A 13,122-nucleotide genomic window follows, 5' to 3' on the forward strand; every position below is an offset into this window, starting at 1 on the left:
ATTTGATCTTTATTGATCGAACAATGCGTAAAGGATGTCAATGCCTCAATAGATATTATGTCAACTATGCCACATGTCCTCTTTCTGGGGAATATGCGAATATAAGTCAACTGTTGCCAAAATTGGTCTGAAATTCATTTGGACTCATTGATCTAAGTTGATCTAACGGTGGTTGACTTGTTTCCTTTTTTGTATAACATAAATGATGCCATGTCATCGAGTCACACGTATCACTATGATATTTACCACGGGTCCACCATCCATGTCAAAATGAATAGTGAATAGTCATAGGTATTACATGTATACTATGTGTCTTCTCTCCAGGGTGATTTGGGAAAATGAGTTGAGTGCTGCCCAAATCAATCTGAAATACATCCCAAGTTGTTGATCCTTTCTCATCCAACAATAGTTAGGGAATTCTCTTTATTATATTAACACTTGTGTCATCATATTAAATTATAATTATAATATTAATTATTATTGTATAATAATAATAACAACATTGTATTAACACTTGTTAAAGATAAAAATTACCAATTAAAAATAAATTGAATGAATATATTTTATGTAATATTAACAAATGATTTAGCTTATTTGTGTTATGTTTTTTAAAATTATTTTGTGATTGAATAAGAAGATATTCATAACAAATTAAGTAGAAATATGAATCTATGTATTTGTGCATTGAGTTTCAAACTGAGCCATTTACATTAACAAAATAATTATATTATTTTATGCTTTTGATGACGATTAAAAAATAATTAAGGAGCTAATACAATATAGTTAAATTATTCTAATTTATATAGCATACTTAAAATTTTAATTAAAATTTAAAAGTCATTACAATATGAATAATTGAGCATTCATAGCATAAAGTTTTTAAATAGCATATTTATTAGTTATTAGAGACTAGAGCTAACAAGTGTCTTTTTTTCAAGTACATGTATAAAAATGGTTGAGCATTCCATAGATTTGCCTGAAAATCATCTTTGGTCATTGATCTAAGTTGATCAAATGGTGCCACTATGAGAATAGTGATTTCACACATGATACATGTTTGTTGTGTGTCTTGTTTCTAGGGCATTTCGAAAAGCTAGTCAGATGTTTCCAAATTTGGCCCAAAAAATATCTAGAGTTGTTGATCTTTGTTCATCCAATGGTAATCATGATACCACCTTTATAATATTATTAACATAGTTCTTAAATACATTAGAATATTTCTAATTGTTAAAATAAAATAGTTTCTCAATGATACTTTAAATTTGATTGTAAAAGTAATTATCGATTATGTTCCACATATTCTATTATTCTATATTGCTGAAGTCAAACACTGAAGCAAGTGGTGTATTAATTAAATTAATTGTTAATTGTTAAACCTAAATATGTTAATTTTAATTTAATGTTGAATGTTATATTTTTTTTCTTAACCATTTAATAGAAAAATTCAAAAATGCCAAAACATTGCATAAGTAAGCATAACAATAAAATACAATTTTATATGGAACTCCAAAAATTGTATTGATATTCCTTGAAAATTGCAATGTGAGGAAGAGACATGTACAATGATTTTAATTTGACTAAACAAAATAGAAAGTAAAACTAGACTACATTGGAAAACCTTAGTACTAATGTACTAGTCATTGTAGAAAGCACACAACCTGACTAAGGTTATGAATTCTTGTAGCCATAGGTTGTCCTATGCCACTTCATCTAGATTATACCATTTTCAAAGAAAATTCAAGCCAATTTGTGCCCATTTCTTATGGTTTCAACTATCCAATAGTCAGGCCCAACAAAAATGGTTGCAAGGCCACATTTTGGCCTAGTTCTAGAAGCTTATGGATTTCACCCATCCAAGGATCCCCACCCCTAATAATGCATCAGCAAAGATGCCAATGTCATCACCCAAGTATTCTTCTTTAAAATTCTTCCTCAGGAGAAACAAAATGTTCTTCCTTGGGAGAAACAAAATATTGACCCTTTCTTCTCTAAGATCAAGCAAAGATGCTAGAAACTAAGATGTAATATCCATGTTGACACAACACCTATTCTCATTCTCCAAAAACTTGCACCCCATAACCATTTCCACAACATGAATAATTAAATGCACAATGGGAACAACACCATTGCAAATTGACAAGATGTTTTCATCATCGATGTCACCTAAAAAGCCCTTCTATTCCTCTTCCAATTTGCATATCAAGTGAATTAGAGTGTCCTTGACTACAAAGCAATGACTACCAATCTAACACACCATGTAAACCAGACTAGAATTTAATAAACACTAAAAGTATACCTATTACCAGACTATTAACTACCAAAAATGAGATGAGCAATGATGAAAGAAGAAGCTCAATTGCCTATAAATAAGCTGAGTGGTTGAATGATGGTCCCTACACATTTGTTTGCCTGACTTCTATTTCAATTGTTTTAAATTTTATTTTATTTTGTAAATCTTCAACATATATGCAAGTTTTTGTCGAAAAAGTTGTAATGTGTGTGAAGTTGATGGAAGAGGGAATGCCACTGATAGTGACAAGACATCTATTTACTATCCACTACAAGTGGTATAAGGTGGAAGGAAACATGTCACCATTTTAGTGTGATGAACCTCCTTATAGCAATATCGTGAGAATGCTCGAAATAACAGAATACAAAGTGATAGCAGAACTCAGAATGAATCTACTGATCGCAGGCCACTTCGAGGGGGTAACCTCCTTTGAGCAAGCTCAATACAATAAATTCGTTCGTTCCCATCAAGGGCCTCAACCTATTCTTATATACTGAGTACGATCTAGAAAAGTAATACTACCTATGCATGTGGGATAATAAAATATACTCACGGGACGACTTACAAAGCATATGCGTCCAACAACACTACTCTAACAAAATAAACAGAAGGAACACACAGGTTCCTAACATCCCCTCTCCCTTAGAAAAAAGCTTTGTCCTCAAAGCTTAAGGTGTGGAAATTGTTGTTGAATCTGAAGAAGGGGTTCCCAGGTAGCATCCTCTGGTTGCATGCCATGCCACTGAATCAAGACCTCAGAGATGGAGCGAGAGCGAAGCTGGCGAGTGCGCTGGTCAATGATTGCCACCGGGTTGACATAGTTCTCCGCAGCAGGGATCAGATTCTTCGTACCTTACAGGATAATCTTCACATGGCCCGTAATCGGATGAAACAGCAAGCAGATCAACACCGTTCTGAGCGCTCATTTCAAGTTGGGGATATGGTTTTTCTTCGTCTACAACCATACAAACAATCCTCCCTAAAGCTGAAAGGGTGTCATAAGCTGGCCCCAAAATTTTATGGGCCTTATAAGGTTCTGCAGAAGATTGGTTCAGTTGCTTATAAACTGGAACTTATAAGTTTTGAGGAAGCCTGAGTGCCCTGCTGAAGGAGAAGCATGGAGTTCATAAAAAATAGCCTGATGTAGAGCTGGGTTCTGAGGAAGCACTAGCCGACCCTTGTATCGAAGAGAAGCACCATCCCAAGAGTAATGTGGTATAGCAGAAGGATTATTGGCTAGCTGGTGAATGATTTGAGATAAAGAAGGGTCACTGTCATAGCCCTGCTGAACAGACGCTAACCAATTGGGAATGGGCATAGAAATAGCGAAAAGGGAAGCTTGATTATCAAATGTGCGAGAAAGAGCATCTGCCACAATATTCTCCTTACCCTTCTTGTAGGTGATCTCATAATCATACCCCATGAGTTTGCTGACCCATTTTTGTTGTGTAGGAGAGGATACCCGTTGTTCCAGGAAGTATTTCAGACTTTGGTGATCGGTTCTGATGCAAAAATGACTCCCTAAGAGGTATGGCCGCCACTTCTGTACAGCATGCAAAATAGCCATCATTTCTTTTTCATAAGTAGAGAGGGCTAGATTCTTACCAGAGAGGGCTTTGCTAGTGAACGCAATAGGATGGTCATCTTGCAGGAGAACAGCACCCAATCCATTGCCGCAAGCATCACTCTCAATAGTGAAGGGTTTGGAAAAATCTGGCATTGCGAGAACAGGTGTACTGCACATAGCCTGTTTCAGTTGTTCAAATGCAGTCTCAGCAACAGGGGTCCAGGAGAAGGCATCCTTTTTTAACAGAGCTGTCAATGGTGCTGCAATTTTCTCGTAATCTTTGACAAACTTGCGGTAGTAGCCAGTCAACCCCAAAAAACCCCGAAGGCTCTTGAGAGTTTTAGGATGCGGCCAAGTTTTCATGGCATCTATTTTGGTAGGATCCACCCGCACTCCATGGTGTGCAACAATATGCCCGAGATACTCCACTTCCTCCTGGCCAAACACACATTTAGATAGTTTTGCACAGAGTTGATGATCAGAGAGAAGTTGCAAGACAAGCTCCAGATGATGGAGATGCTCAGCCCAAGTTTTGCTATATATGAGGATATCATCAAAGAAGACCGGAATGAATTTCCGGAGGTATGGTCGAAATATGTTATTCATCACTGCCTGAAATGTTGAAGGAGCATTCGTGAGGCCAAAGGGCATGACTAAAAATTCATAGTGACCATCATGTGTGCGGAAGGCAGTTTTAGGTATATCCTCCTCATTAACCCGAATTTGATGATACCCAGAACGAAGATCTAACTTGGAGAAAAAATGAGCCCCATGAAGTTCATCAAGAAGTTCATCAACAACTGGAATGGGAAACTTGTCCTTTATAGTGAGATGATTAAGTGCTCGGAAATCAATGCAGAGTCGCCATGACCCATCTTTTTTGCGAACAAGCAGAACTGGAGAAGAAAAGGAACTGGTACTAGGGCGAATAATACCTTGCTTCAGTAAGTCACGGACAAGTATCTCGATTTTGGTCTTCTGATGAAATGGGTAGCGGTAGGGCCTGATGTTGGGCGGAACACTGCCAGGAAGGAGCTGAATACGGTGGTCCTCTGGACGAGAAGGAGGTAATCCCACAGGTTCAGCAAATACACCAGAATACTTGTCCAAAATGTGTTGGAGATCGGCAGGAGTGCTAGAGACTGCTGATGGCTGCATCTGAATGGAATGGAGCTGAGCGATGACACCATGTGAATTCTTCTTAAGAAGTTTTTCCATACGGTGTGAACTGATGATGCTGAGAGACCCTGGTTGTAAGCCTTTCAAAGTGTGTTGGTGCCCCTCGGCTGAAAACTGCATCCAAAGTTCAGCAAAATCCCAGAGAATGGGGCCAAGAGTGCGTAACCATTGGGCACCCAAAACCACATCACAGCCACCTAAAGGTAAGGCAAACATGTCAGAGCGCATGTTATAATCGCCAATAGAGAGATGCACATTGCGACATTTCCCTTTACAAGGTAAAGTGCCCCCATTGGCAATCATGACTTCAAAGCTAGAGCAGGGATGGATAAAGCAATCAGCCTGTTTGGCTATTCGTGGATCAATGAAGTTATGAGTGCTACCAGAATCAATGAGTATAGTAAGAGGGATCTTCTTGAAGAAACCCTGGACCCGCATGGTTTGTGGAGTAGTGACTCCTACCAAAGCATGGACAGATATCTCGGGTGGAGCTTCTGGTGAAGGAGGTTCAGGCTGGTGAGGCTCAACCTCATCATCCACTGTTTCCTGAGCATCTACATATTCTTCCAATTCCGGTGGAGAATCCACATCCAAGAGATAGAGCTTTTGCTGAACACATCTATGGCCCCGAGACCATTTCTCATCACAATTATAACAAAGCCCTTTGTCTCGCCTGACTCGCATCTCTGTTTCAGACAAGTGCTTGATCGGAGTAGTTCTGGGAGCTGGTATGACTGGAGGGTTGTGAGAACCTGTATTTCTGAATGGAATAAAATTAGATCTGGAGCGTTGTAGAGCACTAATCTTGTCTTCCGCTAACTTAGCCAACCCAAGGGCTTCCATCATTGTAGTAGGTCGAAACATTTTGACTTCTGAGCGAAGTGCATCCTTCAGACCACTGACAAAACAACTACGGAAGAATTCATCAGACAAGCCCTCTGTGTGATTAGCTAATTTTTCAAACTCTGTCTGGTATTCTCTTACAGTGCCTGTTTGACGCAGTTTAGTGAGTGCTCCTGTGAAATCATCAAAGGAACTAGGGCCAAAGCGCTCCAAAATGAGGGTGCACAATTCTCTCCACGTTGGGCCTACATTAGCCTTGATGTACCAACGGAACCATTGAAGAGCTTCATGTTCCAAATGAAAAGATGCAAGGGGGACTTTGTGGTTATCCAAAGTATTATGCAAGCTGAAATACTGCTCTGCCCTATAGATCCATCCAGTCGGATCAGAACCATCGAAGCGTGGAAAATCAAGCTTTGGTCCACGAAAATTGCCAGAAGAGGACCCAGTATCTCCTGAATGGTTTCGGCTCATGGCTGACTGCTGAAAGTTAAGACCCAGAATTTTGTCATCCAGATCTTGAAGTTTGGTTTTGAGGGATGCCATTTCTTCTTCCATGATTTTTGCTCCTGTACGCGTAACAACCATAAAGCAAGGGTTTTTTTTTTTTTTTTTTTTTTTTTTTTTTGGAATGGGTAGAAGATGAGAAACAAAAACTTTTTTAGTTACGGCAAACTTGGATTTGGGTAAAACTCAGATAGGAAATGGGTGTTCGACGGGTGGTGGGAGACTATCTAGGGACAAGGGAAACAGAAAAATGAGGGTTTCAAGGGTAGGGAGGCAAAATGAGGCGAACAGTCCAAGAGGGATTTAGGGCTTTGATATGTAAAATTTGGGGTTGGGTCGCCAAGGAAGGAAGTATGCGAAATGATATTGCAGACGTTCTGCGGAAGTATGAGCAGAAACAGAAAGCAAACAAGGAAGCTACGACTAAAAAACAGAAAAAATTTTACTCTTTTTTTTTTTTTTTTGAACAGTCGACTTAGAAAAATTCACTCACAGACAGAACAACTGAAAAGAGTTATTGCAATAACAAGAGATATTAGAAGTGAGAGGAACCTGAAGGCCACGACAGAAAAAAATTTGATGTAATTTCCACCCAGCGAGCCCAAGAGAGTGCTCTGATACCAGATGTGATGAACCTCCTTATAGCAATATCGTGAGAATGCTCGAAATAACAGAATACAAAGTGATAGCAGAACTCAGAATGAATCTACTGATCGCAGGCCACTTCGAGGGGGTAACCTCCTTTGAGCAAGCTCAATACAATAAATTCGTTCGTTCCCATCAAGGGCCTCAACCTATTCTTATATACTGAGTACGATCTAGAAAAGTAATACTACCTATGCATGTGGGATAATAAAATATACTCACGGGACGACTTACAAAGCATATGCGTCCAACAACACTACTCTAACAAAATAAACAGAAGGAACACACAGGTTCCTAACATTTAGAGACTTGAGCAAGGTTGAGGCTTCATTCAAGACATTTGGCTTCAAATAAATCTTCAACCATTGATATATTATCATCGAACGATAGTTTGTAGATGATGTCACTGGTTACACACGTATATTGGAGATATGACATGTTATTAGAAACATTTCCCAAAAACTTCATACATCAATTCCTACTTGCATACAACATGTGTAGTATGTACTGCGTACTTATACTAACCAGTAAGTATTTACTAGAAAATGAAATTATGATTCACGCAAATTTGGAAAGTAATAATTAAATACATCATCCAATTACTGTAAAATAACTAGAGCCCAAAAGAAAACACCATGCCAGCTGAAATATCAAATGTCAACAAAAAGGAGTTTACTTTGCATTATATTCTTTGTATTTTCTTTACACTTCATCTTCGTGTGTGTGTGTGTGTGTGTGTGTGTGTGTGTGTGTGTGTGTGTGTGTGTGTGTGTGTGTGTGTGTGTGTGTGTGTGTGTGTGTGTGTGTGTGTGTGTGTGTGTGTGTGTGTGTGTGTGTGTGTGTGTGTGTGTGTTTTTAGTATACCAAAAATAGTTGTGGTTTCCCTCAAAAATGGAAGCAAGAAGCTTGAAACAATTATATTTTAAATTCATACACTTTCGATAATATGTTTTACAAAAAAACCCTAACTAAATCGATGATTCTTCATGTAACACTTCTTTTATCCTTCAAAATATCCCAAAATCATTGAAGTTCGAGTTTTGTTGTTCCACCACATTTTCAATTTGTTCTTCAAAATTAGCAGGGTCAAGACCCATTTCAATAACATTGCTCAGAGGTCTGCCTTTTCCTACTCCTTTTCGAGCTCTTTGATGGTGTCCTTGGGATTAGCAGAGAGAACCTGCAAAGCTACAATAAGCCCAATAGTAAGATAACTTTGTTCCTCATCCTCCTCCATAGGCAAATTTGGGTTGACAACAAGGCTTGGATTTCCATTCGACGATCCCTCTTCTACAAATATTCCCATTTTTGGCAACTAACTATGTTTCTGATAATGACAACCACTAAGTAGGATGTTTGAAGCATAAAGAATATTTTTTCAACTAGATTCCACCTTGTCATAAATGCAATAGGAAATTCCAAATACATGCCGTCCTATAGAAACCTCACTTTCTTATCACTCATTGATTTAATACCAAGTGTAATCTTTTGATAATCTAACAACCGATTTGAAAAACATATGATTAGTTTCTAATCGTTGATTCATTGAGCAACCATGTCATTTTCTAGCACATTTGCCAACGCATTATATTATTATTTTAATAGACAAGAAAAATTTCCTAATCAAATATATTTTGTTTCCAATAAAAGAGAAAAATTGCATCTACCATTAAAATTTTTGTGACATCAAAAAATAAATTTGCCAAATGAAATTAATTTTCCCCCCTCGAAACTAATGTTGGATTCGCCAAGAATTTATATATTTTCGAGGAGGGGATTTCTTAAAGTTATCCCTATGTATTGTGCTTAATAGGATACTCATCTATCATAACTAGCAAAAAAAATTCACAAATGATACACATCATTCACCTATCATCTATACCCTTTCACACACACTTGGTTGAAGCACTAGTTATATAAATATGTGAAGTACCATCGCTCCTAAATGCATGCATCAAGAGATAAATGAATAATCATGATGAAAATTGAATATTGTACAATGAAATAATATTGGCAATATCTCATTCTTTTAAGATGAAATCTACATGCTGACAACCCATAAATAATACAATTATAGGGGGAAGGAAACAATAAGGAAAATTCACAATCAATAAAACTACAAATATAAAACGACCATTTGGGTAGTGATAAGTATGACATTTGGGCTCTTGGCTACAATAAATAATTTTTTATAGGGTCGAGGAGAAGTTTGATGAGTACAATCATCTTATGGATACTTTGGGATATTTTATATCACCTTTAGAAATAATAAGTTGTGAATTAATACTAGCATATCAAGTATCTTTACTTGATTTTAATATTCTCTAAGATCTACAACCGCACTAGCATATGGTAACAAGAATCATAGTCTAGGACAATTTATTGGTCACCAAATCATTAAATAAAAAATTATATGGCATCCTATGAAAGTTGGATATGATGTATCAATCTTTAATCTCTTTGCACTTCTAATAACCATAATTGTTGGACATTTCTATTTTTAGTAGCTCTATTAATACAATATATGAGACAAAATGAAAGCACATTTAATCAAAGGTGATCCTTTCATGGGAATATAAAAAAGGTACATTCAGGTATGGTCAAATTTTAATTAATATGCCCACTCTACCCTTAATTCTATCCACTATAGACTTCCAAAAAGTCAACTTGTTATTCCCAACAAAGAAAGGAACTCCCCGATAAGCTGAGGGAAGAAGATCTTACTGAAAACCCAAAGTTTTAACAATCTTGGAGGAAAGAAAGGCATTAGTAAAGAAATTATAAACTTTGATTTAGGAGCAATAATCCTTTGACTAGACACTGAAATGTAGAGATCTAACACTTTCTTGATAGTTTGAGCTTCTTGTAGTGCAGCATGCCCAAACAACAAGGTATCATCAACAAACAGAGAATGTGTTAGAACAATAGAAGTTCTAGGAATCTGAACACCCTTCGATTGCAATTGTACATGCCTCCAGGTAATCATCTTGCTAAAGGCCTGAACCATAATAATAAACAAAGATGGAGAAATTGGATCTCCTTGTCTTACACATTGAGAGGATGAGAAGTGGCCTAAAGGAACCCCATTTATGATAAGTGAGAAAGAAGCTCTAGCGAAGCAAGCCTTGACCCATTTACACCACTTTGGGGAAAAACCAAATTTCAAAATCACTTTAATAAGAAAATTCTAGTTAACTTTATCATATGCTTTCATCATATCTAGTTTAACTACAAACAATGGAATCTGATGTATGTTGATAGAATGGAGTACTTCATGAGCCACTAAAGCACCTTCCATTGTCTCTTTCCCAGGCACAAAACCTCCTTGCTATGAAGAAATGATCCTAGGTAAGAGTTTTTGCAAACAAAAGTATATGGTTTTTTGTAAAAATCTTGTACACTGTATTGTACAAAGAAATTGACCTGAATTTAGCAAAGGTTTTTGGGGAAGCCAACTTCAAGATCAAGACAATATTGGTGATATTAAAGTTCTTTAGTATATAACCATGCTTCCTATATTCTTCCATGGTAGAGAGAAGATCAAAAGCAATTATATCCCAACATTTCTGAAAGAAAGCAATAGTATATCCATCTAGGCCTGGAGCCTTATCCATATGCAAGGAAAAGAAAACCTCTCTCATCTCAAAAAGCATGAATGACTTCAATAATCTAGAATTATCTAGAGGAGTAACTAATTGTGGAATAAGTGAAAGAAAATCCTCTTCTAGATCAGGAAATGAAGATTGATCTTGAGGTGAAGATAAAAGATTTTTGAAAAATTTTACTCCCTCATCTTAAATGGCTTGTCTCCCTCAAAACTATACCAGATTCTAAATTTGTAATCTAAAAAATAGCATTGGCAGTTCATCTTTTCTTAATAGACATGTGAAAGAAGTTTGTGTTCTTATCACCATACTTAAGCCATATTTTTCTTAACTTTTGTCTCCAAAACCCCTCCTCTCTCACACAAAGTTCCTCCCACTTAGCCTAGAATTTTTTTTTTTGACAAAAAGTATTTGAATCCAAACCATGTTGAATGATGTGAGAATGGATCTGTTGTAGATCGCAAGACACTATTTCTTTTTTAGCAAAGATGTTTATAAAAACATGTTTGTTCCACCATTTGATTTGTCTCTTTTGGATGTTTAGTTTTTTGAAAAATTGAAACATTTTGGATCCCTCTTCAAAAGGCACACAAATCCACCATTGATTAAGAAGTGGAAGGAAATGTGGATTCCTAAACCACATATTCTAAAACTTAAAAGAGGACTTAGATCTTGGAACTAAGGAATCTACTGAGATGTTAAGCAGCACTGGATAGTAGTTAGATACTATAAATGACAATACTTTTGTAGAAGAAGAGAAATGAAGCAACTTCCAAGAATGTGATAATAAAAATCTATCTAAATGCTCTGCAATCTAAAGGAATCCCAAACTTCTATTTGTCTACGTAAACTTACTATTGTCAGGAGCAATATCAATCAAGTTATTATGTAGAATAAAATTTTGAAAAATTTCCATGACCCTAAGTGGTGGGGAAATACCTCCTTGCTTCTCTTCATGATTGACAATGGCATTAAAGTCCCTACTAAAAATAAAATTAGAGTCTTCATGATCTAGAACTACCTAAGTTAATTTTGTCCACAAATTTCTCTTATCTGCAACCAGGGTAGGGCTATATACATTAAGTATCATGAAAGAGAGTTGGAAATGCTTAAACTTGATCAACTGTCAATTCAATTGTTGTTGAATGAGCTCCCCAGAAACTGTCTTAGGATTCCAAAGCATTGTACTACCACCAGATGCACCAATGCCAGGAGAATGAACAAACTCCCATAGTTTTCATTTAGCAACTGTCTTGTGCAATGAGTCAACTACAAGTTTTGTCTCTTGCAGAAGCACAATATCAGTATGCAATGAGTCCACTTGTTGTTTAAATCTTTGCTGCTTATCAGAGGCATTAGTGTCTAGGTGAGGATCCTCATTGGGCTCGAGGAGAACATTTAGTTCTCCTCAAAACTCTTTGAACTGATGCAAATTTTCCATCAAGCATTGATTACATAATCAGATTAATAACATTTATATTCTTTGATTCAAAAATAAAATGATAATAGTATTGGGTATGGCTAAAAGAAAAATTACTTCTCACTCATAAACATGAATTTTGAGAAGCTTACAACAAAATACTACATCTTATCTTAAGCTAATAAAGAATCATACTTTGAGTCTAGTACAATCATAATAAATACTATTTATAAATTATCAATAAGTAATAAAAAAAATTGTATTATTTTGTAATGGATAATGAGTGTGCATATGGAGAGGAGAAAATTGCTTGCGTTGGGGCAAGAAAGTCCTAATATGAGAACTCCAAGTAGATTGTGTCCAATCTCAAGCAGCAATTAATCTATCATCAATTACAAAACTAAGCACATACCAATTGGGTGGGGAGTGTGCACAGGGGGAGGAGTAAATCTCTCATGTTGGGGAAACAAAATCCAATATGATAAATATCTGAGGGAGCCCCATGTAGATTGTGTCAAACCTCAAGCAATTGTAAATCTGCCATCCACTGTGAGGGATGTGAGAGAGTCTAAAATAAGGGGTGAACTACTAGGGCACCCTATTATAGTACTAGTTAAAGGAAATTTTCTAAAAGACACATCTTCAAAAAAATTTAATTTCCAGACAAGCGAAATGAGTGTAACATTTATGATCAAAGTTGGTAAAACATTTCCTTAGCTTTTACTTATTTCAAACTTTGAAAAGTAATCTTTAACAAAGTTTTTACCATGTATTCTCATTCTCTTCATTAATTAATGTGTTTGATTTGTGTCTTCTTTGTGCCTTCATGAATGTGTGTGTCTACCTTGTGTTTGGTTTGTGTCTTCATGTGTTATTTTATCTACTATGTGTATTCTTTGTCTCTTCATTCAAATCTTCTTGTATAAGCTATCATAAATTAACACACATATTTTAGAAAATATTTAACACACATGTAGGAAAGAGAATGAACTTGAGCTATGAATTGCTTGAGGACAAGTAAATTTGAGAGGGGACTACTGTGATATCTCCACTTAAATAATATTTA

This window comes from Cupressus sempervirens, chromosome 1 (assembly GCF_028749045.1).
Source record: "Cupressus sempervirens isolate cs-2001-9-10 chromosome 1, ASM2874904v1, whole genome shotgun sequence".
NCBI lineage: Eukaryota > Viridiplantae > Streptophyta > Pinopsida > Cupressales > Cupressaceae > Cupressus > Cupressus sempervirens.